The sequence below is a fragment of the Oncorhynchus nerka genome, linkage group LG18 (genome assembly GCF_034236695.1).
Source record: "Oncorhynchus nerka isolate Pitt River linkage group LG18, Oner_Uvic_2.0, whole genome shotgun sequence".
In the NCBI taxonomy this organism is placed as follows: Eukaryota; Metazoa; Chordata; class Actinopteri; order Salmoniformes; family Salmonidae; genus Oncorhynchus; species Oncorhynchus nerka.
In genome coordinates, this window is record NC_088413.1 from 46,655,145 (window position 1) to 46,662,121 (window position 6,977).

A 6,977-nucleotide genomic window follows, 5' to 3' on the forward strand; every position below is an offset into this window, starting at 1 on the left:
CATTTCCATTTCAGATAGTAACGTGGATATGTTCTAGCAGGGACTCAGTTGACCCCACACTTCCTCTTCTACAGTGACACTAATGTTTGCACGAATGTAAAACACATCTTCATGCAAAGCCCTGGTTTTAGCAAACATTCACAACTGACTGCAAGTTGCTACTGGCGCATACAGTACCTCAAGCATTCTCTGAAGTATAGAGTCACTGTTCTTCTCACCCTGTGCATTTTTACACTTCTCCCCCGATACTATTAACTTTAATGTTGCAAGGCATCCATTCTTTATTTATGGAGACCTCAAAATTCAGGGTGCTATAGTCATGCATTGTTAATTGTTAATGCAAAATGCTTGTATCAAAACAACACTGATCTTTGTCGGAGGAGGAATTCTGCGGAGGCTGTTGGAATCAGGAATGCTGTCTGTCAAATAACGAGACAAAAAAAAAAGGTTTGGGATTTTATTTCCTAAAGTAGAGCACACATAAGCGAAACGTGCACTTTATGGAGGGAAGTTAACCTGCCTATGCCTGCCGTCCCTCAAATCAGACAGAATGAATCCAGTCCCACTTTGTCAGGGGGATAAGCACCATGGTTAGAATTTTGCTGATTTTCATATAATGACTGGCAGCCGTAACACCTGTCACTGTGAAATTCATAAATTAGTATACTCAAGGGAAACAAATTGCTTTGTTGATGCAGAACTGTAAAAAAAAAAAAAACGTTTTTGACATTGACTGCCTGCACTTTCACAAGAAAGATTGTTATTTTATTTTACGTGCTACAATTTACAAAGATTCATGAGCATAACCCAAGGTGACCATGAAACAACAAATTTAACAGTATAATTCAGAAGGAGACTTTTCTGGCTAATGTTGTTATACAGAACGTGTTGTTATCTGTGTATGTTTGAGCATATCTGCATACATGCAAATTCAAGAGGGCAAAAGGTCAAGTCTAGGCGAGTGCCCAGCAAATCTAACATTACCTGACTCCACAACAAACACCCATTCTATAAGCATCTCTACTTTACATTCAAGTTCTACTCTCACCCATTGTTCCACCCTTGGTTCCTGAGCAGAACACTGTGGCACATCATCCTTACAGGAGGATAAAGATCTCTCTGTACCAAACGCTGCACTCGTTATTCCTTATCCTGTCAATCACACCCCCCAGTCTGTGTGTAATGTGCTGTCGACAGCTTGGCAGAGCTGTGGGGCTGCGCAGGGCGATGATGAGAGCTCATAGCAGCCTAGCAGGGTTCCCTTCTCATCAGAGTCAGAACAAAAGAGGGCCCGGCCTGCACTGCTGTTCCAAACACACAGCACACGAACACAGAAAGAAACATGGCCCCCGCTTAACTGTTTAACTCTCAACGCTCACTTCTTTTCCTAGGCGAAAATATACCGTAGAATGAAGAACTGAGGAATTTAGAAGAGTAGGACCTTATCCTTCAAATGGACAATTGTTTAGGTGTGATTCAAGTTCAGCATTTTCCACACACAGACACACACAGATTTCCCATCAACCGTCAACACATTCAAACGAACATCTGGATAAACAATCGCGTCCACTCCTCCCTCTGTCATACCTCATCACACCGATCCCCACATCCCCCCATCCCTCCTCTCCCTTGCAGAAAAGAAAGGGATGAAAATAGAATGTTAAACTCCATCATCTCACACTCACCGCCCCATCCTAATCCAAGAGAGCATCACCAAACGGACTGGCGCTGGGCCTAACTTCAGACATCACATCGGCTAAAATCAATCCGGCGACATGCCCTCTTGGTCCTCCCAGATCTCTGAGCCCTAATTGGTCAGGCCCTGTGTAAGGGCCGTGCCTGGTACAGGACGGGCAGAGACGGGGTCGGGTGCCACCCTGCCCTACATCTCTTCACCTCCTATCCCCCTCTCCCGCTCCAGGGCACTTGTTCATGACCATGTCTGGACTGGGGCTGGAGGCTCTTTATCTATAGCCCACCCAGGGGCTACAGGCATCTAGCAATGAGATCAAGTGTCAGCCCCCCAAAAAAGGGCCATGTATAATGTACATCACAACGTTGAATAACAAGATAATGTGAATAGTTGAGTGTATATGTCCCATTCCAAACACATCAGGTTGCATGTAAATGTCACTGTTGGTATTTTGATGATTTACAAAATGGCCGACATGTTACTTGGCACATCCACGTTTTGGAGATATATATATATCCTATATAAACTGTACAGAAACAGTTCCCTTTAACCATTAAGCCGTTGACTCTAAAACCAAAACCTTAAACTTTAAAACTAAAACCCTAAAACTTAACATAATACCAAACAGTGCAGAGCTAATGCATCTAGCTGGGGATTGGATTCTTTCTTTTCTTTCATTTGGAGCAAAATAAAATGTAATGTTCATCTATTGGTTAACTCTCTCTCCAGGTATGTTTTCCTTCTCTGGCACAGATGGCAATTAAAACCGGCTAAACTAAATCTGTGGGTGCAGGGTCTCACAAACAATGCATTTAACTGCAAAGCAGTGTTCATCGCCGACAAAGAGGAACAGATCCACAACTACAGTTGTGTAGTTGAAAGATTTTTTTTTTTTCACAAAACAGAAAGATCAAAGTTGTCGTGGTGAAACGAGACAGTATCTTATTTATATCTTACTGCTAGAGCTTCTTTCAAGGAGCTGACAGATTGAAATATTCGGTGGGCGGTTGAATTATGTACTGAATGTCCTCAGTGTCTCCACCACATGCCCACTGTCTCTCCCTACAATCACAAGAGGAAAAAACGCAGCATCATATTTACTGGCTACATATCCACTCCTCACAAAACCATTGTTTTGGTCATTAGAATTGAGTTTTGGTGAGATTTTGGTCAAGCAGTAACTTTAGTTCAATGAATATTCAATGGAAATAACTGGGCTGATATAGCCTGAAAACAAAATAGCAGGTTGATATATAACACATTCCTATGTGTTTCAGCACATTAACACTCCTTCATTTAAAGTCCCATATAGATGCTGTAAATGAACCAAATAGACATGTAAACAATCTCACTCCTTAACACCTTCCATTGTTTACCAGCTCAAACACCATCTTTACAACAATCGGATCACTCTTACCCACACTCTCCAGGAATGTGGCCATTGAGATCTACAATTAAAATCGTATTCCTGCAGTAGGAAATTTGATTTAATGAACGTTCAGCTCGGCAACAACAGATGGTCGTCTTATTGGAGGCACAAAGATAGACTGTGTGTTTGAACGCCTTCAGATCAAATGCCAGTGGTTATCAATTAAGAGTGAAGGTGCGCTCCGACAACATGAAGCGCTAGCATACTGGAGGCCTCACTGCTGCATCTCACCTCTCTGGTAATGAGGGACCTCCTCAGTAAGGTAGAAAAACAGGAACACTATTCCCCCAAAGATACTGCATGGGTAGCACAAAGATAGTTCACCCAAAATGTTTCTAAATGAAAGACATCTCAAGATTTAATTCACCAAACTTCCCAAATGGTGAAATATTCCTCACTAAGGTCAGTGGTGTAAAGTACTTAAGTAAAAAAATACTTTAAAGTACTACTTAAGGAGTTTTTTGTTTATCTGTACTTTACTCTACTATTTATATTTTTGCCAACTTTTACTTTTACTTCACTAAATTCCTAAAGAAAATGATGTACTTTTTACTCAATAATTTTGTACAATTACAAAAACATTTGGTCCTTGGGTTCTATAATGCTTTGTATTACTTGCTATTATACCTGCGTGGTCAAAATGTAACCTACGCCTATAATTCCTATGTATAATTACTTTCTACTGTTGATGTTCATCACAAGTTGATTTCATTTACCTCCACCTATAAAAATTATCAATCATTATAACACAAATTCAATAACATTCTCTCCATGCTCCACTGCTCTAAATAGACAAAGAGGAAAACTAAGGGGCAAAACAACAACAAACTGGTTAGAGATATATGAGACACAGTCCACAACACTGTACCACTGCTGTGCCAGGCCGGGCTAACGCTGGATGTCGTAGACAGAAAGCAGATCTCTAATGATTAGCCAAAGCACACCGCTACAAACAAATGTGAAACAACGCCATGTATGACTATGATATGTAAGCTATATCTGTTTTACTGTATTTGTTCTCCCATTAAAGAAAGCACCAATGCATAACATAGTATAACTAAATAAAGTAATAGTAGTAGTGGTCCCAAAACTAATGTACTTACTTCTTCATGAAGCAGATATGTAAGTTATAGGGTTTTAGGTCAGATGATTATGTGTATTTCCAGACGTAGTTAATGAGAGCTTGTTGTAGAGGTGATAGAGAGAACCTATGGATTGTTTTGGGAGAGAATATGCTTCTCTTCCTTTAACTTTTCAGCACCCCTCCATCTACAGAGACATCCCTGTTTAATTGAAATAAGTGAGTAAGAAAAAATTACTATGTTTTTCTCATTTATTTAGTACTCTAAATGCATTCTTAATCATATAAAAATTAGGGAAATAAGAATAATTAAAAAATTGAAAATTGTAGCACTTTCGGGAATGGCTAGTTCCGCGCGTCATTCTGCTTCAAAGAAAAAAGATAAATGATGATGCCATTAAAAGTGAACTAATTAAGGAAGGCTTCTTTTAAGAACTCATTAACTGCAACCTCATTTACATAATGATGCATATTAATTAAGTTTTAATGAATCTGAATTTCCACCAAGCCGCTTTTCTTTGGCTGTGGAACAAATTGAACAAATTATTTAAAAGTGTTCTTGAATCTACTTTTCACACCAAAGGGGAGAGAATGCAATCATTTGTAGAAAATCATATTTTTTTTCCTAGGCTGGCCCATCTGTTAATTATTTTTTAAATGTAATCATTTACCCTTTGTTTTCAAAACCTCAGAGATACATTCACATCCCAACCAAATCAGGAGGTATGAGACCAGTGGTAAATATTGCAGAACATATAAAAGCCTGAAATGCATGATTAAAACAATTCGGAGGAGACAGTCAGCCGGGCATGTGTTGGAGTTAGACATGAGAGAGAGAGTTTATGTAATACTGTACAGCAGCATCACATACAGCATCTTATTCACTGACACCATTCACACATCTATATGGTGACTAGAGGCCATCTTGCTCAGTTGCTTGGTTGGTCTATTTCCAGCTGGCAGAGGAAAAACAGTGACATGGCCACATCAGTTCAATTCTCACAGAACTGAACATGAACAGGATTTCTTTCCACTAGTAATTGTAATTTAAAGACACATAAGAAACATAAATATATGTCAAGATATGTAGGCATAAATCACATCTTCATAATATATTCCACTCTGATATACAGTACCACTCACAATTTGGACACACCTACTAATTCCAGGGTTTTTCTTTATATTTTGTTTTTACATTTTCTACACTGTGAATAATAGGAAAGACATCAAAACTATGAAATAACACAAATGGAATCATGTAGTAACCAAAAGGTGTTAAGCAAATATATTGTATATTTGTATATTCTTCAAAGTAGCCACCCTTTGCCTTGATGACAGCTTTTCACACTCTGGGCATTTTCTCAACCAGCTTCATGAGGTAGTCACCTGGAACACATTTAAATTAACCGGTGTGCCTTGTTAAAAGTTAATATGTGGAATTTCTTTCCTTATTAGTGCATTTGAGCCAATCAGTTGTGTTGTGAAAAAGTAGGGTTGGTATACAGAAGATAGCCATATTTGGTAAAATACCAAGTCCACATTATGGCAAGAACAGCTCAAATGAGCAAAGAGAAATGGCAGTCCATCATTACTTCAAGACATGAAGGTCAGTCAATCAGGAAAAAAGTGCAGTAGCAAAACCATCAAGCGCTATGATGGAACTAGCTCTCATGAGGACTGCCACAGGAAAAGAAGACCCAGAGTTACCTCTTCTGCAGAGGATAAGTTCGTTAGAGTTACCAGCCTCAGAAATTGCAGCCCAAATAAATGCTTCACAGAGTTCAAGTAACAGACACATCTCAACATCGACTGTTCAGAGGAGACTGTGTGAATCAGGCCTTCCTGGTCAAATTGCTGCAAAGAAACACCTACTAAAGGACACCAATAATAAGAAGAGACTGCCAAAATATACGAGCGATTGACATTAGACCACTGGAAATCTGTCCTTTGGTCTGATGAGTCCAAATTTGTGTATTTGTATTTGTATAATTGTGTATTTCCCACTGTAAAGCATGGAGGAGGAGGTGTTATGGTGTGGGGGTGCTTTACTGGTGATACTGTCTGTTATTTATTTAGAATTCAAGGCACACTTAACCAGCATGGCTACCACAGCATTCTGCAGCGATACACCACCCCATCTGGTTTGCGCTTAGTGGGACTATCATTTGTTTTTCTTTAGGACAATGACCCAACACACCTCCAGGCTGTGTAAGGGCTATTTGACCCAAGAAGGAGAGTGATGGAGTGTTGCATAAAGATAACCTGGCCTCCACAATCATCTGACCTCAACCCAAGTGAAGTGGTTTGGAATGAGTTGGACTGCAGAGTGAAGGAAAAGCAGCCAACAAGTGCTCAGCATATGTGGGAACTCCTTCAAGACTGTTGTAAAAGCATTCCTCATCAAGCTGGTTGAGAGAATGTCAAGAGTGTGCAAAGCTGTCATCAAGGCAAAGGGTGGCTACTTTGAAGAATCTCAAATCTCAAATATATTTTGATTTATTTAACACTTTATTTTGCTTACTACATGATTCCACATGTGTTATTTAATTTATTTAAATGTATTTATTTGACGTCTTCACTATTATTCTAGAATGTAGAACATAGTAAAAATAAAGAAAACCCTTGAATGAGTAGGTGTGTCCAAACTTTTGACTGGTGCTCTATGAGTATATCATATAGATTTGTATCAGTATAGTGATGAGTAGACAACAACTTGCTCTGCAGTGGCTAAGGCTTATAGTGGTCTGGAAAAAAAGATTGGAAATGAAGTGACA